Here is a 26952-nt window from a genome sequence, read left to right on the forward strand (position 1 = left end):
TGTTGGATCTGAAACAGATTGTCAGAAGGTTTCCCCGTATTTACAACATATATGGTAGTATTTATATATAAAAAGATTCCTAAGTTATGGGTTGAGAATTCCCATGATTACTTAACCAAGTGATGTGGTTATGTACATTTGGTCAAATCTTTTAACAGGTTAACCTCAATTAATTAAGAACAAATTACTTGTATAACTTGTGAAAATTAAAGTTACTTTTGATTAAAATTGCTTAATGCTTAGTAGGCTTCTCCGTTTTATCATTTCAAAAACTCTCCCTATTGTCTCAATAAAAGTGAGCTAGAATTCCAGAAATGTTTGTGTGTTATAGAACTTGAACTATGGAGGCTCATTTGGTTAAATTTGTTTCAGAATAGATTATATTGCTACAATTTAAAAAAATATTTAAATAAATAAAATGTGTATAATAATTTTTCATATACTACTCTAAGTAAGGAACTTAATTTAGTAGATTTAAATGTAGCACATATAAAGTCATAATTTTACTTACACTGCTGAAATTTAATCAATGTCTTTTTTTTTTTTTTTTTTTTGAGACAGAGTCTTGCTCTGTCGCCCAGGCTGGAGTGCAGTGGCCGGATCTCGGCTCACTGCAAGCTCCGCCTCCCGGGTTCATGCCATTCACCTGCCTCAGCCTCCCCAGTAGCTGGGACTACAGGCGCCCACCACCACGCCCGTCTAATTTTTTGTATTTTTAGTAGAGACGGGGTTTCACCAAGTTAGCCAGGATGGTCTCGATCTCCTGACCTTGTGATCCTCCCGCTTAGACCTCCTAAAGTGCTGGGATTACAGGTGTGAGCCACTGCGCCCAGCCCATCAATGTCATTTTAAAGTAGTATAATGGCAGAAGGACTGAAACTTTATTATGTGTCTATTAAAAAACCCTTCTGCATCTTTGAGGTCACACTAAATCTAAAGATCATTTTGTTGCAAAAGAGAGAGACTGGATGGGTTATCTATTGGTATATAACATATTAGAACATATTTAGCATATTAGAACAACATTTATCTTCTCATACTTTATATGGGTTAGGAGTCCAGGCACAAATTAACTAGTTCATTAACTTAGGTCTTACAGGCTGGAGTGAAGGTCTCCTCTGAGGGCTTGACTGGGGGAGATTCCACTTCTAGCCTTCCTAGGGGCAATTCTTAAAGGCTGTCTGCAGTTCCTTGGCATAGGGCTTCCCCACATGGCTGCTTACGTAATCAGGCTCCCAAAAAGAGTCTCTAGTGATGGCCTTTGGGGAGACTGGGGACCAGGAAATGGAAGATGGCATGAGGCAGCCTTTCGAGGTGCTGGAAATGTATTTTTCTCTTTGGTGGAGTTATAAGGGACATATGGACTTTATGAAAATTTACCAAGGTGTACACTTTAGATTTTTACACTCATTTTTAGGTATGTTATACTTCTATATATCTTTATTTAAAAGTAATTGTAAAACATACTTTAATAAATAACTGCATTACTTTTAGATTTTTTGATATCCCTTTCTACTTTGGAACTAATTTTTTAATTAATATGACTCAACAAAAGTAAATGATAGGTATATCCTGTCACTGCTTTAATCAGATCATTGGATAATAACCTTTTAAAATAGGAGATCTTTGATTGCAATGGAATTTCAGCTTTATGTTTTGGTAGTGGACAACCTTATACATTTGGTGAATTAATTAGGAAACTTACAATCACTAAAAATGTAAGGTTACTACTACACAACGTATCAAAAAATAGTGACATGAACTCGTTATACTCAGGTTAACTTCTGGCACCAAGATACCACCTGCCTATATGGTGATTAAAAAAAAGGAAGCATACTAGAACAATTTTTTTTTTTTCAATTTTCTATTGAGAACCCTGACAGTAGCTAGTTCCATGTCCTTTTCCTCTGCCAATATTCTGCATACTCTACGGGACATGATCTTCTGTGATTCCACATTGCGGGTTATAGTTCCTTTCTCCACTTATTTATATTCTCATCTAAGTAAGCAATGCTCACATTTGCTTACTGCTGAGTGTGCTCTCTCTCCTTTTTCTAATGTTCAGTTTCTAAGCTCTTTCTTTTGTATCCTTGGATTCCACCATTGTATTGAAAATAAATTCCTCTGTATCTACAGGCTGGCTTTCATTCGAAAGACAATTATTTCCTAATGATACTCACTTTGGGTTTTGCATTCTCTTAGCTTTTTTTTTTTTTTTTTTAAAGACAGTCTGTTGCCCAGACTGCGGTGCAGTGGCCCAGTTATAGCTCACTGCAGTCTTGAACTCCTGGGCTCAACGTATCCTCTCTCAGCCTCCTGAGCAGCTAGGAATGTAGGTGTACAACACCACACCCAGCTAATTTTTAACTTTTTTTTGTAGAGACAGGGTTTTGATATGCTACTAAGGTTGATTTTTGTTTTTTAATTTATTTTGTTATTTTACATAGTATTGGTATATATTTTTAAAAATTGGCTAAAAATTTATATGTGCCCTTTTCCTAGTGTCTCTGTTAATATTTTGTTGTTGTTTGTTAATTTTTTTTTTTTTGAGACAGAGTCTTGCTCTGTCGTCCAGGCTGGAGTGTAGTGGTGCAATCTCGGCTCACTGCAACCTCCACTTCCCGTGTTCAAGCGGTTCTCCTACCTCACCCCACTGAGTAGCTGGAGATTACAGGCACACACCACCACACCTGGGCTAATTTTTGCAATTTTTAGTAAAGATGGGGTTTCACCATATTGGTCAGGCTGGTCTCGAACTCATGATCTCAGCTGATCCACCTTGGCCTCCCACAGTGCTGGGATTACAGGCGTGAGCCACTGCACCCAGCCATACTATTTGTTGAAGTTAAGAAAATATCCCATCTCCATATTTTTGGCAAGATGTACCCTCTTGTTCCTCCCCCTACATTCAGTTATACTGCCATTTATCTACCTTGTGACCAGTATGACAGATTGCATTCTTTTTACATACAAGCTTATATCAGCTATTTAAAGAAACGAGGACTCCCAGGTCATTTCTAATTCTTACTTTCTAATCTTCACATGGCTGTATGGACAGTGCTGCATATCCTTTTATCATCTGCATTGATCCCTTTTCCCTACTCTGTGTTTTTCTTTATGCATATTACTTATTAATCTCTAACATTTGATTTATTTTACTGATTTATGTGTTTATATTGTGTTCAGTAGGTGTCTTTACCTACTAGAATATGTTCAACAGTGGGAAGGCTTTTGCCTTGTTTTGCAGTCATAGTGCCTGGCACAAAGTATATAATTTTTTTTTTTTTTTTTGAGATGGAGTTTCTCTCTTGTTGCCCAGGCTGGAGTGCAGTGGTATGATCTTGGCTTACCGCAAACTCTGCCTCCTGGGTTCAAGGGATTCTCCTGCCTCAGCCTCCTGAGTAGCTGGGATTACAGGCATGCGTATCACACCCAGCTAATTTTGATTCTTTAGTAGAGATGGGGTTTCTTCATGTTGCTCAGGCTGGTCTCAAACTCCGGACTTCAGCTGATCTGCCCATCTCGGCCTCCCAAAGTGCTGGGATTACAGGCATGAGCCACCACGCCCAGCCACAACTAATATAAATTTATTGAATGAATAAATTAATGAGAATATAAAAGGCAATAATTCCCTCTACCATTCTGAGATTGAGGCCTAATTTTGACTTTAGATTCATTGTTACTTCCATATTGCTCAAAATAATTTCATTGGTATTTACTAACCCATTTTAGATGAGGTGTTAGGATATACCAACATCACATATAATTCCCTATCTTCCCAGTATAGTTGTATGGAAAACTTCAGTTTTCTGTCTTCTTTTTTTAAAAGGTGCTATGGTCTGTATCTATAGAAGTAGAGTTTTTCACTTCATGCCAACCTGTAAATTTTGCTTGCCCTTGGTTCAGATACATTTGTTGGTCTAACTAAGGGGGAGGGCCCTTGTAGTATCAAGCATGACCATCTAAGACTACTGGCTTATCATGGGATGCTGAGTAGGACAATTTTCTTTATGTCGATTGTGGCTGGCAGATCTTTTAATTGACCTGATGGATACAAGTATCATAAGTTTGCAAAGGAAGAAGCAAGCATCTCAAGCTGGGAGGATATCATTGTAGTCAGTGAGTAGATGCACGGATGGAATAGAGCCAAGTAGATAGAATACCGTGAGTAAAAAAGTTAATAAAGGTTTAAAGGCTGCAGTACAAGTTTTCTGAAAGGGGAGAATTTAAACTAATGGTTTAAAAGTGCTCCAACAAGGCTAGGCACAGTAGCTAATGCCTGAAGATAGGGAATTATATGTGATGTTGGTATATCCTAACACCTCATCTAAAATGGGTTACTAAATACCAATGAAATTATTTTGAGCAGTATGGAAGTAACAGTGAATCTAAAGTCAAAATTAGGCCTCAATCTCAGAATGGTAGAGGGAATTATTGCCTTTTATATTCTCATTAATTTATTCATTCAATAAATTTATATTAGTTGTGGCTGGGCATGGTGGCTCATGCCTGTAATCCCAGCACTATGGTAGGCCAAGGCGGGTGGAGCATCTGAGGTCAGGAGTTCCAGACCAGACTGACCAACATGTTGAAATCCCATCTCTACTAAAAATACAAAAATTAGCCGGGCAAGGTGGCGCATGCCTGTAATCCCAGCTACTCAGGAGGCTGAGGCAGGAGAATCACTTGAACCCAGGAGGCAGAGGTTGCAGTGAGCCAAGATTGCGCCACTGCACTCCAGCCTGGGCAACAAGAGGGAGACTCCGTCTCTAAATAAATAAATAAATAACCCCCCAAAACAAACAAAAACCTGAGTCCATCTAGTGAAGGTCTTTATTTGCATAGATAAAAGTTTGAACTTCATGGCAGTGGTGTGTCATTGAAAGCTTTAGAAACAGGAATTAAATTATTAGAGAGAATTGTTTAGGGAGATTACTGTGACCAGGTGGATTTTTAAGTTTGTAATGTTTGAGTGTGATATAATAAAACAGATCACAAGGGATAAATTCCCCTTGCTTATGATCCTTAACAGTGGCCACTGCTCATTACACTCTATTTCCGAACGTCTTGTTTTCCCTTCAGTTCTGCTGGTTTCTGCTTCATTCTAAAACATTTATTGATGGTAAACTATGTCTAAGCACATGCCTGGGCATGCAAAATTAATAATATACTATTATTGGCTTAAACAAGATCACAATCTGATGGAGACTTAAAAACAAAGTATAAAAAAAATTTTGAAAATGTTATTTTTCCTGAAAGTTCCTGCTTGTGTTCTATGCTCTTGGTTACACACTCCCTTTCTACTTCTTTCTTTCTCTTTTCTTTTTCCTTTTTTTTCCCCTCACTCTCTCTTTCACAAAGTCTCACTTTGTCATAGCTCACTGCAAGCTTGAACTCCTGGGCTCAAGTGATTCTCCCACCTCAGCCTTCTGAGAAGCAGGGTCCACAGGTACGTACCACTGCACCTGGCTAATTTTTTTTTTTTTTTTTGAGACATTGTCTCACTCTGTCACCCAGGCTGGAGTGCAGTGGTGACATCTCTGCTCACTGCAGCCCCAACCTTCCAGGCTCAAGCGATCCTCCCACCTTAGTCTCCTGAGTAGCTGGGACCACAGACGTGCACCACCATGCCCAACTAATTTTTAAATTTTTTTGTAGAAAGGGTGTCTTGCTTTGTTGCACAGAGTGGTCTCGAACTCCTGGGCTCAAGTGATCCTCCTGCCTTGATCTCCTAAAGTGTTGGGATTACAGGCATGAGCCACCACACCTAGCCCTGTTCTACTTTTTTATTTTTTTCAGTCAGGATCAGGTATATTTCTTATGTCAAAAGTTCTTTTTTGTTAGTATGGTTGAATATGTATACACAGGCATCCCCACTTACTTCCTGTCTTGTTTAAAAGCATCACCAAGTTCTCATTCAGATTGGCTCAAAACCTCAATGTTGAAATAATCTGTACTCTGCTGTTATTGGGTATTATATAAATGTCAAGTTCCTGTTAGCTGATGGTGTTTGTGAGTTGTTCTATATGGTTTTTTGTCTAGTCTTCCTATCAGTTGTTGAGAGAAGTATGTTGAAGTCTCTCCTATTATAATTGTGGATTTGTCTATTTTTCCTTTCAACTCTAGCCATTTTTACTTCAGATAACTTCCAGCTCTTTTGTTCAATATATATACATTTAGGGTTGCTGTGTCTTCTTGATGTATTGACCCTTCTATCTTTATTTTCCTCTCTGTCTCTGCTTATTTTCTTAGCTCCAAAGTCTACTTTATCTGATATTAACCTTGACAGCCTCCCTCCCTCCCTTCCTTCATTCCTTCTTTCCTTCTTTCCTTCTTCCCTCCCTCCCTCTCTTTCTCTTTCTTTTTGTTGAGGTGACTTTACATAATATAAAAGTGAACATTTTAAAGTATACAGTTCAGCAGCATTTAGTACATTTACAGTGTTGTATCACCACAGCCACTAGTTCCAGAACATTTTATTGACATCGAAAGAAAATCCCATATCCACTAAGCAGTCCCTCCCTGTTTCCCCCTTCCTCCAGCCACTGGCAACCAACAATCTGCCTTCTGTCTCTGTGGATTGACTTGTTCTGGGTATTTCATATAACTGGATTCACACAATATGTGACCATTTGTTTCTGACTTCTGTCACTTAGCATAATGTTTGGGAGGTTCATCCATGCTGTAGCATGTGTCAGTACTTCATACCTTTTTATGGGCGAATAATATTACATTGTATACGTACACTACAATTTGTTTATCCATTCATCTGTTGAGAGACATATGGGTGTTTCTGCTTTGTGGTTATGATGAAAATGCTGCTATGAACATTCATGTGCAAGTTTTTGTGTGAACGTATGCTGCTTCCTCTTGGGTACGGGAGTAGAATTGCTGGGTCATATGATGATTCTGTGTTTAACTTTTTGAGGAACTGCCAAGCTGTTTTCTGCAGGAGATGTACCATTTTATATTCCTACCAGCAGTGGACCAGAGTTCCAGTTTCTTCAAGTGATCCTCCTGCCTTGATCTCCTAAAGTGTTGGGATTACAGGCATGAGCCACCACACCTAGCCCTGTTCTGATTTTAATTTTTAAATTATGACCAACCTAGTGGCTGTAAAGTTATATTTCATTGTGAATTTGATTTGCATTATCCTAATGACTAATGATGTTGAGCATCCTTTATATATGTGTTGACCATTTGTATATCTTCTTTGGAAAAATGTCTATTCAATTCCTTTGCCCACGTTTTTTTTTTTTTTCCATTGGAATGTTTGTCTACTTGTTATAAAAATTAACAATATATTTGGCATACTAGACCCTTGTCTGATATATTATTCACAAATGTTTTCTCACATTTTGTGGTTTTCTTTTTACTTTCTTAATAATGTCCTTTGTTCCACAGATGTTTTAAAATATTGATGTAATCTGATTTATCAGTTCATTCATTTGTTGCTTATACCTTTGGTATCATATCTAAGAATCAATTGCCAAATTCAAGGTCAGGAAGATTTACCTATTTGTTTGCTCGTAAGAGTTTTATAGTTTTATATTTGGGTCATTAGAACTATTTCGAATTGGGAGCTAGGGTTTCACTTCATTCTTTTGCAGAGAAATTTCTACTTGTCTCAACATAATTTACTGAAGAGCCTGTCCTTTCCCCATTGAATAGATTTGGCAGCTTTTTCAAAAGTTAATTCATCATTAATTTGTTTCTGGACTCTGAATTCTATTTCATTTTTGGAATGTGTAATGAGAGACATTAGACATTTGTATGTCTAATAGTAGGCCAGTTTCACAGTGTTTTAATAACCATAGTTCTGTTGTAAGTTTCAAAATGTGAGTCCTCCAAATTTGTTCTTTTCCAACTTTGTTTTGACTGTTTGGTGCCGCTTGTACTTACATTTGCGTTTAGGATTGGATTTCTCATTTCTGCATAAAAAGCCATTGGAATTTCTGTAGATACTGTATTGCTGTTATAAATGGAACTGTTTTCTTCGTTTGTCTTTTGGATTGTTCATTGCTAGGTTTTGCATGTTGATCCTGCAACTTTGTTGAATTTATCAGTTCTAGTACTTTTATAGATTATCGGGAATTTTCTCTCTGTATAAGAATATGTTATCTATGAATAGATACCTTTTATTTCTTTGTATTGCCTAATTGCTTTGCATAGATCTTTCAGTACAGTGTTGAATAATAGTGGGTATCCTTGTCTTGTTCCTGATGTTAGGGGAAAACTTTCAGTTTTTCTTTATTGAATATGGTGTTAGCTGTGGGTTTTTCATGAGCCCTTTATTATGTTTTCAAGTTTCCTTATTTTTTTTTTTTAAGTCAGGGTCTCGCTCTGTCACCCAGGTTGGAGTGCAGTGGCATGGTCATAGCTCATTGCAGCCTTGACCTCCCGGGGATCAAGCAGACTTCTAGCTTCAGCCCCCCGAGTAGCTGGGACTACAAAAAGAAAAAAAAAAAGTACTCTGGTATTTGCAGATTGGCTTTAAACCGGGACAGTCCTTGAATGTGTTGTAATGCCATCTACAATTCTGCCTTAGTCTTCACTTCCCACTTGAGATGAGCCAGAGGCTCAGCCAGTGATGCAAAACGAGAGTCCTTACTGTTTTTCTTCGAGCAAATGTTTGGCCCTGTGTATGAGTGTTTTAGTTTTTATTCCTCAGTATATTAGCCAGCATATATAAGCAAAGATAGACACATAGATACACACAAAATACTCGTTTTAAGGAATTGGTTTGTGTGATTTTGGGGTACAGCAAGTAAGAACTAGGCCAGGCCAGCAAGCTGGGAGGCTAGAAACTGTCAGAGAAGAATTGATGCTGGAGTCTTGAGACAGAATTTTTTTGAAATAACATGTAATTTCACAAATTGAATCTCCATGTTCAGTTCCTTTTTTTTTTTAAATCTGCTATCTTCCTTTTAAATGTCTTTATTCATTTCCTTTTCATTCTGGAAAATGTATGTACTACACAAATTCAGTTTTCTGCATGAACTAGTCTATTTATAGCTCAATATACACTTTCTGTTTTTACTACTTTTTTTGTGGAGAGGTAGTGTGCAGAGGAGAGTAATGGACTTGGTTGGGTGTTTATTATTTGCTTGAGGATGGTATGTTTTCTGTATTCTAATGAAGAAAATAAGATTTGTTTTTTCTCCCAAAATTAAAAAAAGTTTATGAAGAGATTTTCTCTCAAGGGAAGTTATTATTCTAACTTGTAGCTCAGGTTCACCAGCGAGTGGTGCATAGTACTGGTTTTTAACAAATATCAGGCCGGGCACGGTGGCTTATGCTTGTAATCCCAGCACTTTGGGAGGCCAGGGCAGGTGGATCACCTGAGGTCAGGAGTTCAAGACCAGCCTGGCCAACATGGTGAAACTCTGTCACTACTAAAAATTCAAAAACTAGCTGGGTGTGGTGGCACACATTTGTAATCCCAGCTACTCAGGAGGCTGAGGCAGGAGAATCACTTGAACCCGGGAGGCAGAGGTTGCAGTGAGCCAAGATTGCACCACTGCACTCCAGCCTGGGCAGCAAGAGTAAAACTCTGTCTCAGGAAACAAACAAACAAACAAAGATTCAAGTTGTAGTTGTAGTATGGATTCAGTGAGTCATTTGCAAGAACTGATTTTCTTTTTGCAGTTCTTTCAAACAAATGTTATTCCATACATTAAATTTATTTGTAACTAATTTATTTATCACATGACTAGCTATTGCTGCCTCACATGCTGGGCAAAGACAAACTGGCCAGTGTGCTCCTTGGGTTGAATAATCACACTGCCTGCAGCAGTTGCTCAGTTTGGTAGTCATGTGGCTCACACAAAGGCCTAATGCCTTTTGTTTTGTTTTTGTTTGTGAAAATACAATTGTTTCAGTTGAAAAGACTCTCCTGTTTCCATTGGATTGCCTTTGCTTCTTTGTCAGTGATCCATTGCCTATATTTGTGTGGGTCTATTTCTGCTTTCCCTGTTCTGTTCCTTTATATTTCTCTATTCTTTCACCAATACCACACTGTCTTGATTATTGTATCTTTATAGTAAGTCTTGGATGTCAGGCAGCATCAGTTTTCAATTCATCTCTTCTCCTTCAATATTGTGTTGGCTATGTTGAGTCTTTGGCCTTTCCACGTAAGCTTTAGAATCAGTTTGTCAACACTCAAAAAATAACTTGCTGGGTTTTGACAAAATTCAACACCCTTTCATGATGCAAACTCTCAGCAAACAAAGAAGAGTAGGGAACTTCCTCAGTTTGATAAAGAATATCTACAGAAAATATGTAACTAACATCATACTTAGGGTTACAAAGTATGCTTTCCTGCTAAGATCAAGAACAAGGCGAGGATGTCCCCTCTCACTTCCTAGTGGAAGTCCTAGCTAGTGCAATAAGACAAGAAAGGGAAATAAAAGCCACACAGATTGGGAAGGAAGAAAGGAAATGTTTATGAAATTTTGTTTTTTATTATTTTTAAAATTAGTAGACTTTTATTGGGCAGTTTTAGGTGTATAGAAGAATTGAGTGAAAAGTACAGTGTTCTTTCTTCTTCTTTTTCCTTCTCCTGTTCCTCCTTTCTTCTTTCTTCTTGACCAGCTCTCACTGTGTCACTGGAGTACAGTGGCACAATCGTAGCTAATTGCAGTCTCGAACTTCTGGGCTGAAGTGATCCTTTTACCTCAACCTCCCAAGTAGCTGGGACTACAGGTGTGCTACCATGCCACGCTGATTTTTTACTTTTGTAGAGATGGGGTCTTGCTACATTGCCCAGGATGGTCTTGAACTTCTGGGCTCAAGCAGTTGTCTCACCTTGGCCTCCAAAAGTGCTGGGATTAGAGACGGAACCCACTGCACTTGGTGCCTGGACTCCCTTATTCTTTGATACATCCACTTTCTCCCATCAGTAACACATTAAATTAGTGTGTCTAGTACATTTGTTTCAGTTGATGTGCTGATATTGATACAACTAATATCCATAGTTTATATTAAGTTTCACCCATTCAATTATACATTGTGTGGCATTTGAGAAATGTATGGTGCTATGTACCCACTATTACAGTATCATAAAGATAGTTCCCCTGTCCGGAGAATCCCCTGTACTCTGCTTGTTCATTCTTTTTTCCCTCCCCCTAACTGCTGACACCACTGATTTTTTTTTTTTCTTTGGGATGGAGTTTTTGCTTTTGTTGCCCAGGCTGGAGTGCAATGGCATCATCTCGGCTTGCTGCAACCTCCGCCTCCCCGATTAAAGTGATTCGTCTGTCCCAGCCTCCTGAGAAGCTGGGATTACGGGCACCTGCCACCACACCCAGCTAATTTTTGTATTTTTAGTAGAGACAGGGTTTCATCATATTGGTCAGGCTGGTCTCGAACTCCTGACCTCAGGTGATCTGCCTGCCTCGGCCTCCCAAAGTGCTGGGTTTAGAATCATGAGCCACTGCGCCTGGCCGATTTTAGACCTTTTCTGACAGGCTTCTTTTACTTAGCGATATGCATTCAGGGTCCCCTCATTTCTTTTTCTGACTTGATGGCTCATTTCTTTTTATTGCTGAATAATATTTTTACTAGCAACAAAGAATGGAGTACTTAAGTGTAAAACAAGCAAAAGATCTATATGAATAAAACAACAAAATACTGATACATGAAATAAAAAAAAAAAAGTCATCTTTTCCTAAGTTGATCTACGCATTCAGTGCAATTCCTATAAAAATACAAGCAAGTTATTTTGTGGATATGTACTAAGTAATTCTAAAGTTTGTATGGAAAGGCAATGCTCCTAGAAGATAACGTAGAAAATCTAGGTGACCTTGAGTTTTGGCGATGACCTCTTAAGTATAACCCTGAAAGCACAATCATAAATGAAAAAAATCAGTAAGTTGGGCTTTATTAAAATTAAAAACTTTTGCTCTGTGAAAGATTATTTTAAGAGAGTGAGAAGATGGGCTGCAGATGGTTAGGAAATATTGGTGAAAGACAAGTCTGACTAAAGAACTCTTAAAACTGAACAGTAAGAAAATGAGCAATCGTATTGAAAAATGAGCGGAAGGGTCTCAGCAGCTCGGGCTGCAGGAGGAGTGGCAGCGGCCAGGCAGCCCAGCTTCGTCAAGGCTCTCGGCAGGCTGCAGTCCACAGGTACTCGGCACGCGCCCTCCCTGCCGCCAGGATGCCCAAAAGGAAGGTCAGCTCCGCCGAAGGGGCTGCCAAGGAAGAGGCCAAGAGGAGATAGGCGCGGTGAAGATATATCTCCAAGAGGAGATAGCTGACGCTAAACTTGCTCCTGCAAAAGTGGAAGCGAAGCCGAAAAAGGCAGCAGCAAAGCACTGAAACCACCATCTATAAAGCTCTACATGTTCTTCACGGGGTGATTAATTTCTACCCAAAACTTAGGTTAAAGCTTCAAACAAAAAAGTGCAAACAAAAGGGAAAAGGGGAGCAAAAGGAAAACAGGCTGAAAGAAACTAAAGAAGATTTACCTGCAGAAAAGGGGGAAATGAAAACTAAGGGGGAGTCCAGCCTCTGATGAAGCAGGAGAGAAAGAAGCCAAGTCTGGTTAATACCATATACCATGTCTTATCAGTGGTCCCTGTCTCCCTTCTTGTACAATCCAGAGGAATATTCTTATCAACTATTTTGTAAATGCAAGTTTTCTTAGTAGCTCTAGAAACATTTTTAAGAAGGAGAGAATCTCACCTCATCCCATTTTTTAAAGTGTCAATGCTTTTTTTTGAGAGGTGAAATCATTTGCTGGTTGTTTATTTTTTGGTACAACCAGAAAATAGTGTGGGATATTGAATTCTGGGAAGCTTTGACTGTCTCAGGTGTCAGCTTAACATTCCATAGACAGGGGTTAGTTTTCATATCCTATAATACAAAGCATATTAAATGGCAATATGGAGTCAGTCCTGCATTTAATGTCTTGAACATTTTAAATTACTTCTATTCCCATGTTGTTTTTTAGTAGAATTGTTTCCTCGAGAAAACCACTCTTTGATTATGGCTCTCCCTGTCAAAATTGTGTCCACTCTGTAACACCTTTGGTTGTGGTTGTCCTATTTTCCTAATAACTTTGTTACTGTCCTGTGAAAGATTAAAAATTTGAGGCCGGGCACGGTGGCTCAAGCCTGTAATCCCAGCACTTTGGGAGGCCGAGACGGGTGGATCACGAGGTCAGGAGATCGAGACCATCCTGGCTAACACGGTGAAACCCCGTCTGTACTAAAAAAATACAAAAAACTAGCCGGGCGAGGTGGCGGGCGCCTGTAGTCCCAGCTACTCGGGAGGCTGAGGCCGGAGAATGGCATGAACCTGGGAGGCGGAGCTTGCAGTGAGCTGAGATCCGGCCACTGCACTCCAGCCCGGGAGACAGAGCGAGACTCCGTCTCAAAAAAAAAAAAAAAAAAAAATTTGAATATGTAGTGTACATGCTATTCAGTTGTGAATTGGTGGGATGTATGCTTATCAAATTGTGAAGATACTGGTACTTGATAGCCTCTTAAGGAAAATTTGCCTCCAAATTTAAGCTGGAAAGTCACTGGAATAACTTTAAAAAAGAATTACAATACATGGCTTTTTAGATATTTGTTATGTATGTTAAGAATTGTGTGCAAATTAAAATGTACTGATCCTCAACCAATAAAATCTCAATTATGAAAGAAAAATAGAGCAAAAACCTGACCAAAGAAGATACACATGGCAAATAAGCCTATGAAAGATGCTCAATAATGTATGTGATTGGGGAATTGCATAAAAATAACAGTTGGATACCACAGTTTTAAAGGGCTGAAAGCTCTAACATTGACAATACCAAATGCTGAGAAGATGTGGAATAACAGAAATGCTCATTTATTGCTAGTGGGACTGCAAAATTGTACAGCTACTTTCAAATACAATTTGGCAGTTTCTTACAAAACTAAACATCCTCATACTATAAGATTAACCAGTTGCCCTGCTTGTTATTTACTCCATGAGTTGAAACTTATGTCCTCACAAAAACCTGCACAAAGATGTGTATAGCAACTTTATTCGTAATGGCCAGAACTTGAATACAACCAAGATGTCCTTCACCATGCAAATGGACATTGGTACATCCTGTGAGTGGAATGTCATTCAGTGCTAAAAAGAAATGAGGTATCAAGCCATGAAAAGACATGGAGGAACCTTGAATGCATATTCCTCTGTAAAAGAAGTCAATCTGATAATCATACTGTATGATTCTAACTGTATGATGAAACTGTGGAGACATTAAGTTGAAAATTTATGTCCACACAGCCTGCACGTGAATGTGTATAGCAGCTTTATTTATAATTGCCAAAACCTGGCAGCAAGTTGCCCTTCAGTAGATGAATGGATTAACAAACTGTGGTATATTCATAAGATGGAGTATTATTCTTATTATTCTTATTTATTTTCAGTGAGTTTGCGTGTGTGTGTGTGTGTGTGTGTGTGTGTGTGTGTGTGTAGTCTTGCTCTGTTGCCCAGGCTGGAGTGCAGTGATGTGATCTCGGCTCACTGCAATCTCCGCCTCCCAGGTTCAAGTGATTGTTCTGCCTCAGCCTGCTGAATAGCTGGGATTACAGATGCGCGCCACCATGCCTGGCTAATTTTTGTATTTTTAGTAGAGACAGGGTTTCACCATGTTGGTCAGGTTGGTCTCGAACTCCTGATCTCGTGATCCACCCACCTTGGCTTCCCAAAATGCTGGGATTACAGGCGTGAGCCACCGTGCTCAGAGAGTTTTTTTTTTAATCTTCCTACCTTTTTACTCTGGTGGTTCGTGTGCTAGTTGCACGTGTAGTTTTATAAGAAACTGCTAAACTGTTGTCCAGGCAACTGTTCCATTTTATATTCCCACCAGCAATGTGTGAGTGATCTCATTTATCTTTATCTTTTCCAGCATTTGTCGTCACTATTTTAAAATTTTTTTCAGTTTTGATAGATGGGTAGTGGTATCTGTTAGTGGTTTTGTATTTTCTTTCTTTTTTTCCTTTGAGACAGGGTCTCACTTTGTCACCCAGCCTGGAGTGCAGTGGCACAATCACTGCTCACTGCAGCCTCAACCTCCTGGCCTCAAGTGATCCTCCTACTTCAGCCCCCAAAGTAGCTGGGACCACAGGTGCATACCACTATGCCTAGCTACTTTTTGTATTTTTTTTGTATACAGGGTTTCACCATGTTGCCAAGGCTGGTCTTGAACTCCTGAGCTCAAGCGATCCCGCCTGCCTTGGCCTCCTACAGTGCTGGGATTACAGGTGTGAGCCGCTGTGGCCTGGGCTGTTTTGTGTTTTCTTTGTGGCCAATCATGCATTTATAGAATCTCTTTCATGAAGTATTTCTGCTTATTTACTTTGTTAAAAGAAGGCCATCAGGAAGGCCATGCCCGAGGTCAGCTGAAAATACCTCTGGTTCTCCTGGGATAATTACTTAATGATGCTGTTTGCAACAACTACCATCTTTTCCATTGCCTTTTAAAGCAAATGCCTATGACTCAATATTTGATTATATAAATTATAATGAAGACTCAACCTCCTGGTTTTTTATTAATGGGAGAAGGAGTAAGAAATTGTGTGGAGAATAGGTTTATAGGTTTTCGGAATTAGGGCCTGAATTTAAGACATATGATATGAAAATCCAAAAACGTTGTAGCTAAGTATAATTATTTTGGTTTGTCCTGTGCATTCCAAAATTATAGATAGAGGCTGGGTGCAGTGGCTCATGCCTGTATTCCCAGCACTTTTGGGGACCTAGGCAGGTGGATTACGTGAGGCCAGTAGTTCGAGACTAGCCTGGCCAACATTGTGAAACCTTGTCTCTACTGAAAATAGAAAACATTATTTTCAGGTGTGGTGGCATGCATCTGTGGTTCCAGCTACACAGGAGGCTGAGGCATAAGAATCACTTGAACCTGGGAGGCAGAGGTAGCAGTGAGCCAAGATCGAGCCACTGCATCCAGCCTGGGCGATAGAGCAAGACTGTCTCCAAAAAAATTTTAGAAAAATTATAGATTCATTTAGAGAAAATGTTTAGTGATTTCTTGTTGATTTTTGTCTTCCATGTTTATAATATTTTTCCTTTTAAGAAATCTAGTTTAAATATTTTGTTTTATAGTTCATAATTACTTAATTAACCTTTTAATTTTCAATAAAGCATTTTTTGAAATTTGTTCTTTAAAAAGTTTTAATTAACCCTCTTCACTACAATGAATTCACTGTGTAAATTCCATACCTTTGGCTGTTGTAATATATAAAAATGAGGACTTTTTCCTCCCTAATAAAATCTTAATAACTTCCTTTATGGGTATGGGTCAAATGTATAGTAGGTAACAGATTGTTCTGATAAAAAAAAAAATTTCAACACACATGCTCAATAATAAAACAAGTTACTTAGATAAAGAAAAGGTCAGTTAAAGAGAATTTGCACTCATTTCTATTTTACATTTATCACGAATAGTGTAAAATGCCTTTACTATTCATTTTTATATGTATATATGGGATCCTGGGCACAAATTACAGATTTTTAAAGAAACATTTAGTAATAAAAATTGCATCCTTCCTGCCTTTCCTACAGCCTCTGATATTTGCTTACAGTAGATTCAGTTGCGTTCTAAACTTGGCTCTAAAAATTTCTTCTAGGAACTTCCCCCCCTTTATGCTATTAGGTTTATCTTTAAAGTCATAGCTCCATGTTTAAATGTCAAACACAAACTTTTGAAAATAATCCATTAGAGCTCTGTAGAAGTCACATGAAAACTGTGTTCTGTGCAAAACTTTCTTGTGGCACTGTTTTCTATACCATTTTTGGCTTGTACGATAGAAAATAAAAGCTTGTTTCATGTCTGTCTATTTTAGTGTAATACCTTATGGGGCATGCATACTGATTATTTTATGGAAAGCACTCTCATCAGCTTGTCCATGAGGAAAATTAAGATTGTCTTGCTGTGTTCCATGGAAATGGTCAAGGCTTTTCAAAAGAGAAAACAGAGAACAAAAGAATATGTCGGGCGTGCACACAACTGTGTTATTGGCAGGAAACGTGCTGACTCCTTTGTGAATGTGTGAATTCGTGAAGACCCTTATTTCAAAGAATTATCTTTTCCTATTAGTTGTTGAATGAAGGGTTTTTCTCATATATAAATAATTTCTAGTTCTGACAAATTTTGTTGGGTTATCTATAAAGTGAGCTTTCATAACATTTGTTTTGTCTGTTTCTAATGAAGGCTTGTTGCAGGAAGAATCTCAGTTGTGACATTGTATGGATGATGCCAGTGAAGTGATCAGAATTCCAGTATCTAGTGTGTTGTAGCCATAATGAGCTTCTAATTGAAGGCGACAGGCTGCTTTTTTTCCCCTTCTAGTTGGTCAGGCAAAATGTTAGATTTCATTCATTATTAACTCATTCCTTATCAGCAGAGGACTGGATTAATTTGTAGGGAACATAAATAATTTTTGCTTTATGTCAATTTTAGAGATTGAAGTTCAGGCTTATATAAGATTCTCTCCCACCTGCAGCTGTTCCAATTGTATGCATTTGTGTAACTACCATCATCATAATGATACACTAACATTTCTGTCACCCCAAAAGTTTCTCATGCTACTTTGTGCTCTATACCTTCCTTCTTTCCCTCTCTCTTGCAACACTGATTTGCTTCCTATTATTATAGTTGTGATTGGTTTTTTTTTTTTTAACTTTTCATAGGAGGGACTCATATAGTGTGTAGACTTTTATATCTAGCCTCCCTACCCCCACAATCATGGTATTGAGATTCATTTTTGTTGTTTTATAGATAGTTTGTTCTTTTTAAATGCTGAATAGTTTTCATTGCATTAATATATAACTGTCCATTCACCTATTGATGGACATTTAATTGTTTCTAGGCTTTTTATTATGGATAATAAAATACCTAGTTGTGACATATGGAAAATGTAGGTTTAATTTTTTTACGAACTGGTAAACTATTTTTCAGAGTGACTGTACCATTTTGCATCTCCAGCAGTAATGTGTGAGAGCTTCATTAAGTTTGCATTCTTGCCATAACTTTGTACTACTAGTTTAAAAAATTTTAGTTATTCTATTGGGTGTAGTGGTATCTGTTAGTGGTTTCAACTTGCATTTCCCTGATAATTAAATATGTTGAACATCTTTTCATGTACTTACTTGCTATCTGCATATCTTCTTTAATCAAGTATCTTTAAACATATTATGGCCATTAAAAATTGTATGCTTTTTGCTTCTACAACAGTTATAGAATTATGGCCATTTTATTCATTATGAACACCTTTATTTTTTATTTTTCATGCATGAAATTTATTTTAGAGCTAATGTAAGCTTAGCCCACATTATAATGTTATAACATTAATTTTAATGCTAACATTGAAATTAAACATTAAAACAGCATTGATACAGAAAATGAAAATATGACTTAATATGTACAAGAGAGTTAGCAGGAAAAACTTGATAAAGAATTTTTTTCCAACTTTTATTTTAGGTTCTGGGGGTACGTGTTCAGGTTTGTTACATGAGTAAATTGCATGTCACTGGAGTTCGGTGTACAGATTATTTTGTCACCCAGGTACTCACCATAGTACCCAATGGGTAGTTTTTTGATCCTCACCCTACTTCCACCCTCCTCCTTCAAGTAGGCCCCTGTGTCTGTTGTCCCCTTCTTTGTGTCCATGTGTATTCATTGTTTAGCTCCCACTTATAAGTGAGAGCATTCTGTATTTGGTTTTCGGTTCCTGCATTAATTCACTTAGGATAATGGCCTCCAGTTGCATTCATGTTGCTGCAAAGAACATGATTTTGTTCTTTTTTTTGTGCTGCATAGTATTCTGTGGTGTATATGTACCACATTTTTTTTTTTTTTTTGAGATAGAGTCTTGCTCCCGTCACGCAGACTGGAATGCAGTGGTGCGATCTCAGCTCACTGCACCCTCCACCTCCCAGGGTCAAGCAATTCTCCTTCCTCAGCCTCCTGAGTAGCTGAGATTACAGGTGTGCACGACCACGCCCAACTAATTTTTGTATTTATAGTAGAGACAGGATTTCACCATGTTGGCCAGGCTGGTCTCAAACTCCTGACCTCAGGTGATCCACCTGCCTTGGCCTCCCAAAGTGCTGGGATTACAAGCATGAGCCACCACGTCCGGCCTATGTACCACATTTTAAAAATTCAATCCTCTGTTGATGGGCATATAGGTTGATTCCATGAATTTGATACTGTGACTAGTGCTGTGAAGAACATACGAATGCATGTGTCTTTATGGTAGAATGATTGATATTCTTTTGGATATGTATCCAATAATGGGATTGTCCTGTGTCGAATGGTAATTCTGAGTTCTTGGGAAATCTCCAAACTGCTTTCCACAGTGGCTGAACTAATTTACATTCCCACCAGCGGTGTATAAGCATTACCGTTTCTCCACAGCCTCGCCAGCATCTATTATTTTTTGGCTTTTTAATAGCCATTCTGACTGGTGTGAGAAGGCATCTGATTGTGGTTTTGATTTGCACCTCTCTAATGATTAGTGATGTTGAGCATATTTTTCATATACTTGTTGGCCATGTGGATGTCTTCTATTGAGAAGTGTCTGTTCATGTCCTTTGCCCATTTTTTAAATGGGGTTGTTTCTTGCTTGTTGACTTATAGATTCTGTATATTAGACCTTTGTCAGATGCATAGTTCACAGATATTTTTCTGTCCTTCTGTAGGTTATCTGTTTGCTGTTGATAGTTTCTTGTGCTGTGCCAAAGCTCTTTAATTAAGTACCACTTGTCAATTTTAGTTGCAATTGTTGGGATTGCTTTTGGAGTCTTCCTCATAAAATCTTTGCCAGGGCTTGTGTCCAGAATAGTATTTCCTAGGTTTTTTTTTTTTCTAGAGTTTTTATAGCATTATGTTTTACATTTCAGTCTTTAATCCACCTTGAGTTGATTTTTGTATATGGTGGAAAGATTTTTGTATACAGAGCCTAGTTTCAGTCTTCTGCATATGGTTTGCCAGTAATCCCACCACCATTTATTGAATAGGGAGTTTTTTCCCTATTGCTTGTTATCGTCAACTTTGTCAAATATTAGATGGTTGTAGGTGTGAGGCTTTATTTCTAGGTTCTCCAGCCTATTCCATTGGTCTATGTGTCTGTTTTTGTATCAGTACCATGCTATTTTGCTTACTGTAGCCTTGTAGTATAGTTGAAGTCAAGTAGTGTAATGCCTCCAGCTGTGTTCTTTTTACCTAGGATTGCTTTTACTATTCAGGCTCTTTTTTGGTCTCATATACGAATTTTAGAATACTTTTTTTTTCTAATTCTGTGAAAAATGCCATTGGTAGTTTGATAAGAATAGCATTGAAACTGTAAGTTGCTTTGGGTAGTATGGACATTTTAATGATATTGAGTCTTCCTATCCATGAGCATGGAGTGTTTTTCTATTTGCTTGTGTCATCTCTGACTTTTTTCAACAGCATTTTATAATTCTCATTTTAGAGGTCTTTTACCTTTCTGGTTAGCAGTATTCCTAGGTATTGTATTCCTTTTATGGCTATTGTGAATGAGATTACTTTCTTGATTTGGCTCTCAGCTGGGATATTATCAGTGTATAGACATGCTGTTGATTTTTATACATTGATTTTATATCCTGAAACCTTGCTGGAGTTGTTTTACAAATCTAAGAGCCTTTGGACAGAGACTGAGAGTTTTCTAGGTATTGAATCATATCATCGGCGACTAGAGATAGTTTAACTTCCTGTCTTACTATTTGGATGTCTTTTATTTCTTTCTCTTGCCTGATTGCTCTGGCTGGGACTTCCAGAACTGTGTTGAATAGGATTGGAGAGTAGGTGTCTTTGTCTTGTTTCGGTTCTCAGGGGGAATGTTTCCAGTTTTTGCCTGTTCGGTATCATGTTGGCTGTGGGTTTGTCATAGATGGCTCTTATTATTTTGAGGTATGTTCCTTCAATATCTAGTTTGTTGAAGGTTTTTTAACATGAAGGAATATTGAATTTTATTGAAAGTATATTCTGCATCCATTGAGATGATCATTTTTTTGTTTTGTTTTTAGTTCTGCTTATGTGATGAATCACATTTATTGTTTTGCATATGTTGAATCAAACTTGCATCCCAGGAATAAAGCTTACTTGATCATGGTGGATTAGCTTTTCTATATAGTGCTGCTGGATTTGATTTGCTAGTATTTTGTTGAGGAGCTTGCATCTGTGTTCATTAGGGATATTTGCCTGAAGTTTTCTTTATTTGTTAATGTCTCTGCCAGGTTTTGGTATCAGAATGAGGCTGGCTTTGGCTGGGCACGGTGGCTCACGCCTGTAATCCCAGCACTTTGGGAGGCCAAGGCAGGCGGATCACGAGGTCAGGAGATTGAGACCATCCTGGCTATGGTGAAACCCCGTCTCTACTAAAAATACAAAAAATTAGCTGGGCATGGTGGCGAGCGCCTGTAGTCCCAGCTACTCGGGAGGCTGAGGCAGGAGAGTGGTGTGAACCCGGGAGGCGGAGCTTGCAGTGAGCCAAGATTGCGCCACTGCACTCCAGCCTGGGAGACAGCAAGACTCTGTCTCAAAAAACAAACAAACAAACAAACAAAAAACAAAACAAAACAAAAAAACAGAATGAGACTGGCTTCATAGAATGAGTTAGGGGGAGTCCCTCATGCTCGACTTTTTATAATAACTTCAGTAGGATTGGTACCAGCTTTTCTTTGTACATCTGGTAAAATTTGGCTGTGAATTCATTTGATCCAGGGCTTTTTCTCATTGATAGGTTTTAAAAAATGACCGATTAAATTTCGGAATTCATTATTGGTGCGTTCAGGGTTTTAATTTCTTCCTGATTCAATTTTGGGAGGTTGTTATGTTTCTAGAAATTTATCCATTTTTCCTATGTTTTCTAGTTTCTGTGCATAGAGGTGGTAAAAAAAAAAATGTGTTGCGTGCATCATCACTGTTCAATTAGATAATTAGATTTTTTTCTTTTTTTTTTTTTTTGAGACAGGGTCTTACTCTGTTGCCCACGCTAGAGTGTAGCGGTATGATCAGAGCTCACTGCATCCTCAAATTGCTCCTGCCTCAGCCTTCCTAGTAGCTGAGACTACAGGTGCATGCAGAATTTAAAAAATATTTTGGACACAAACCCTTTCTCAGATACATGTTTTGCATATATTTTCTCATAATATGGCACTTGCTTTTTCCTTTTTAATTTCTGTCTGTTAAAGAGTAAAAGTTTCACATTTTGATAAATTGTGTTTTGTCAATTATATCTATTTTCATGCATTCTTTTTTCTGTTTAAGAAATGGGTTACAAAGATTTTTCTCCTGTAGTTTGTCCTTGACACATAGTTTTTGCTATTATATTTTTAGACTTATGATCCATTTTGAATTTGTTTTTGGAGCAGTCTGATTTTTTTTAATATAGAAATCTGGTTCTTTTGACACCATTTGTTCCAAAAACGATCTTTTTATCATTTAGTTATATTGTACCTTTGATGAAAATCAGTTGGCCATACAAATGTGAGTTTATTTCTCGACTCATTATTCTGTTTCCTTGAAATATTTGTGTACGCCTATACCAGTACCATACTATCCTGATTATTATAGCTTTATACATCTTATACATGTATATCATTTGTATACATCTATACCTCAGAGATATTATATAATATAGGTTCAGTTCAAGATGACCGCGATAAAGCAGATTCCATAATAAAGCAAGTCACATGAATTTTTTGGTTTCCTAGTGCATATAAAAGTTATGTTTGGTTAGGCTCAGTGGCATATTCCTGTAATCCCAGCACTTTGGGGAGGTAAGGTGGGAGGCTTGCTTGAAGCCAGGAGTTTAAGACCAACTTGGGCAACAAAGCAAGACACTGTCTAAAAAAATAAAACAAAATAAAAAGATTGGCTGAATGTGGTGGTGCGTGCCTGTAGCCCCAGCTCCTCAGGATGCAGAGACCAGAGGATTGCTTGAGATCAGGAATCAGAGGCTACAGTGAATTCCATTTCAGGTGACTGAGTGAAGCCCTGTATCTAAAACAGAAACGAAACCAAAAAAGATATGTTTACACTATACTGTAGTCTCTTAAGTGTGTAATGGCATTATGTCCAAAAAAAAATAAAAAAAAATCAATGTACATACCTTAATTAAAAAATACTTCATTACTAAAAAGTGCTGATGATCTGATACTTCAGTGAATCATTATTTTTTTGCTGATGGAGAGTCCTGGTTACCCCATACGGGGCTCTTTCCTGTTCAGTGTCATGAAACCAACACACCAAACTGAAAATGAGTGTCAGGCAGTGCAGGCTCTATTCAGTCGTCTTGGAATTGGAGAAGTGGGAACTTAGCTTAACTTCTCAGCTCCTGAGAAACCTGGAAGTTACAGATATAGGGCATCTTTAATGAAGGGTTTGGGCATTAAGAGCCAGGAGAGGAATATGTTTTTCTTGGAAAGGGATGGAGATTTTCCTGGAATCAAGGAGCCACCTCTTTCCTATGCTTTCCTGGTCTCTTCTGGTCATTGTCACAGTGATTGTCAACTGTCATGGTGCTGATGGGAGTGTCACTTAGCATGGAAATTGGATTATAATGAAGCTAGAGGTTCTTCAGAGGTCGAGTAAGCTGCCATTGTGGATTTCATCAGCTTTAGCTGGTTTAGACCTAAGAAGAAACTTCTGACCACTGACATCCTGTTTCCTAAAAATAAATGGAGTTAAAGCTGACTAGGAATTTAGCCATATCACATAGGCATTGCATTGGCCAACAAAAATGGGGTAGGAATCCAGCTAAGTCATTTAAGCACTGCAGTGGGTAGTATTAGGACCTTGCTCTGGATTAGGCTTTGGCTTAAGGGAATGTTGTGTTTAGTTTAATCTTCCGTCTAAACCACTAAAATTTTCTCCATATCGGCAATAAGCCTGTTTCACTTTCTTCTCATTCATGTGTTCACTGGAGTAGCACTTTAAATTTTTTCAAGAACTTTTTCTTTGTGTTCATGACTTGGTTATGTGGTGTAAGAGGTCTGGTTTTCTGCCTGTATCAGCTTTCATTACGTCTTCCTTGCTAAGCTTAATCATTTCTAGCCTTTGATTTGAAATGAGAGATGTGCAACTCTTTATTTCAAATGAACACTTAGAGGCTATTGTAGGATTATTAATTGGTCTACTTTCAATATTGCTGTGTCTCAGTGATGAAGGAGGCCTGAGGAGAGGGAGAGAGTATAGGAGAACAGCTGGTAGGTGGAGCCTTCAGAACACACTCATTTATTGATTAAATTTACCATCTTCTATGGGTCCAGTTTGTGGTGCCCCAAAACAATTACAATAGTAACATCAAAGATCACTGATCACAGATCATTCTAACAGATACAGTAATAAATGAAAGAGTTTGAAGTACTATGAGAATTACCAAAATGTGATGGAGAGATACCAGTTGAGCACGTGGTATTGTAAAAACAGCTTCAGTAGACTTGCTTGACACAGGGTTCCCACAAACCTTCAATTTGTAAAAAAAAAACAAAAAAAAAAAACTGCAACATCAGTAAAGCACAGGAAAGTGAAGTGCAATAAATTAGGTATGCTCGTATGTAAGAATCATATTAATTTGCATAAAGATTTTAAAGTTAGCTTGTCATTGTCTTTAAAAAGGCCTGGTAGGATTTTGATTGTGAGTATTAAATATATAGATCAGTTTGGGGAGACTTGCCATCTTAAGAATATTGTAACTCCCAATCCAAGAACATGATATTTACTATTATTTATTTAGGTCTTTGATTTATTTTATCTGCATGCTATAGTTTTTAGTATACAAATCTTGCGTGTATTTTGTTAGACTTACATACAATTATTTCATATTTTCATGTGATTGCAAATACTTTCAGTTTCAAATTGTTCATTTCTATACAAATATGATTGTATATGTAGACCTTGAATTCTGCAACCTTGGTAAAGTTCTAGTAGCTTTTTAAAGAGATTCTTTGGGATTTTTTTATGTAGATAATGCTATCTGTAAATAGATTATGTTATCTGTGATGGTTTTATTTCTACCTTGACAATCTGGATGCTTTAGATTTATTTATCTGTACTTACTGCACTGGGTAAGATTTCTTACACAATGTTGAGTAGGAGTGATAAAAGCAGACAATTTTGCCTCATTCTTGACCTTATGGGGAAGGTGTTTATTCTTATATCTGTAGATTTTTTTATAGATGCACTTTATAAGGTAGAAGAAATTCTAATTATGGTTTGTTGAGTGTTTTTCTCTTGAAAAGGGTATTGCATTTTTATTCCTAAAAATGCCATACTACATCTTTCTAATGTAATAATCATAATGGTTCCCCCCTTTTTTCTATGAATATGGTGAATTACATTAATAGATATTCTGTAGTAAATCAGCTTTTCATTCCTGCAATAAAGTTCAACTGGTTTTGTATTGCTGGATTTTATTTGCTAATTTTTTTTTTTTTTTGAGATAGAGTTTTGCTCTTGTTACCCAGGCTGGAGTGCAATGATGCAATCTTGGCTCACCACAACCTCTGCCTCCCAGTTTCAAGTGATTCTCCTGTCTCAGCCTCCTGAGTAGCTGGGATTACAGGCATGCACCACCATCCCTGGCTAATTTTTGTATTTTTGGTAGAAACAGGGTTTCTCCATGTTGGTCAGGCTGGTCTTGAACTCCTGACCTCAGGTGATCCATCCACCTTGGCCTTCCAAAGTGCTGAGATTATAGTTGTGAGCCAGTGTGCCCAGCTATTTGCTAATATTTTCTTAATGAGTTTTGGGTGTATATTTATGAGACACATAGATATATAAGCATATGTTTTATTTTCTTGCAATATATTTATTTAGTTTTTGGATATGTGCTACTGACATTGTAAAATAGGTTGGAAAGTGACTGTTCTACCTTATGAAAGAGTTTGTGTATGATAGGTATGATTTTTTGTTTGAATAATTGGTACAGATTACAGATGAAGGCATTTTTAAGGATTTTCTTTGCAAGAAGTTATGAATTCAATTTCTTTTTAGATCGTGGGCTATTCAAATTATCTTTATGTGTAGATTGGTTTTGGCACTCTACATTTTAAGGCATTTGTCTGTGTCGTCAGAATATTTCCTGTTTCCTTCCCATTATATTATTTGTTTGTTCCTTATTACTTTTTTGAACACTTTGACTAGAGTTATTGATTCTATTATCTTTAAAAATAGCAAAGTTTTTGTCTTATTGATTTCCCCCGCTGCTTACTCATCTTATTTTATCAAATTCGTATTGCATTTTTATTTCCTTATTCCTTATTCCTTTATTTCCTTTTATTGAATTTAACTAGCTCCTTTTTAAAAACTTTCTTTAGTTGAAACATTGATTTCTCTATCTGTCCCTCTGTCTAAAACACAGTTTTTTCTTTATTGTACCTTTACAATAAGTCTTATTATGTGGAATGCATTTCCATATACATTCTAGAATGAGATCTCATTTCTGGTGTATTTTTGATGAGGTTTTAAACTATCAATTTAGAGAGTCTTTTAGGCCATGTTATTTTCTTTTACGTAGGTGTTTTTGTTTTTGTTTTTGAGACAATTTCACTCTGTCACCCAGGCTGGAGTGCAGTGGCACATTCTTGGCTCACTGCAACTCCGCCTCCCAGGTTCGAGCAATTCTCCTGCTTCAGCCTCCCAAGTAGCTGGGATTACAGGTGCTTGCCACCATGCCTGGATAATTTTTGTATTTCTAGTAGAGATGGGGTGTCACTGGCCAGGCTGGTCTGAAACTCCTGACCTCAAGTGATCTACCCGCCTTGGCCTCCTAAGGTGCTGGGGTTACAGGTGTGAGCCACCATGCCCGGCCTACATAGGTTTTTTAAAAACCATTTTATTTTTTCTTGTGTAAATATATTATGAATCTTTCCTTAGATTTGTTCCAAGATAGTCAATGGTTTTTTTTTTTTTTTTTTTTTTTTTTT

At 37.7% G+C, this 26952-nt stretch overlaps 1 protein-coding gene and 1 pseudogene across 2 annotated transcripts in view; both read left to right on the top strand.

The window, feature by feature from the left end:
- Window positions 1-26952, top strand: part of BCAS3 (breast carcinoma amplified sequence 3) — a 655658-nt gene that overhangs the window by 102109 nt on the left and 526597 nt on the right. The gene's annotated exons all lie outside the window — the stretch shown is intronic.
- On the top strand, window positions 12161-13089 carry LOC105520150 (annotated as a pseudogene). The gene is made up of 3 exons (XR_001003075.1): window positions 12161-12220; window positions 12259-12309; window positions 12385-13089. The product of XR_001003075.1 is annotated as a non-histone chromosomal protein HMG-14-like (transcript).

Source organism: Colobus angolensis, unplaced genomic scaffold (genome assembly GCF_000951035.1).
Source record: "Colobus angolensis palliatus isolate OR3802 unplaced genomic scaffold, Cang.pa_1.0 Scaffold37, whole genome shotgun sequence".
Taxonomy (NCBI): Eukaryota; Metazoa; Chordata; class Mammalia; order Primates; family Cercopithecidae; genus Colobus; species Colobus angolensis.